Genomic DNA, 855 nt, shown 5'->3' on the forward strand with positions numbered 1-855 from the left:
TTTGTGTGTCTTTGAAGTGATTGTATTGTCATATTAAAAGACAGTATCTTATGCAGTATTCCTAGGTGGAATTATTTAAGTACTTGTCATATGATTTTCTCACTGAGCAATATAATTTCCCACTAAATTTATCTAGTCTTACTTTTTTTTTTTTTTTAAAGATTTTATTTATTTATTTGACAGAAATCACAAGTAGGCAGAGAGGCAGGCAGAGAGAGAGGGGGAGGCAGGCTCCCTGCCAAGCAGAGAGCCCAGTGCAGGGCTTGATCCCAGGACCCTGGGATCATGACCTGAGCTGAGGGCAGAGGCTTTAACCCACTGAGCCACCCAGGTGCCCCCTATCTAGTCTTACTCTTTGATGTTGTCTTTATGAGTAATGAATCCTGTTGGTTGAAAGAAGGCTGTGTCAAGGTGAAGGAATGTAAGTAGTAGAAAAACTAATAAGCCAAGAGTTCTCAGAGTTACACAGCCTTGATAAACCTGCCATTTTAGAGTATAGTTCCCAGGCTACAGGTGCCCAAATAACCCTTGTTGATGTCCCAGAGTTGATACAGTTTGGGAAGGCTGGTATTCAAATTCTCAAGAAGTTGATTTATAATCCAATTTATAAATAGGAGTAGTTTCTAAGCCGGTATGATCAGTTAGTTTTTTTTTGTAATCAGTTCTTCACTTGAAGGTGTTTTATAGAGGAAGGTCATTTTATGAGCAAGCAAACAGTTTAGGGAGAGAGAGTTACTTGTATAATTCAGATATTTAACAGCATCAAGCTAATCCTTGCCACAGTAGAATCTAGAACTTCAGGCTGAGTGCCAGGACTAGACACTCCTCTGTAGTCAATACTAAGTGCCAGAGTTT

This window comes from Mustela nivalis (assembly GCF_964662115.1).
Source record: "Mustela nivalis genome assembly, chromosome: 1".
NCBI classification, from domain to species: domain Eukaryota; kingdom Metazoa; phylum Chordata; class Mammalia; order Carnivora; family Mustelidae; genus Mustela; species Mustela nivalis.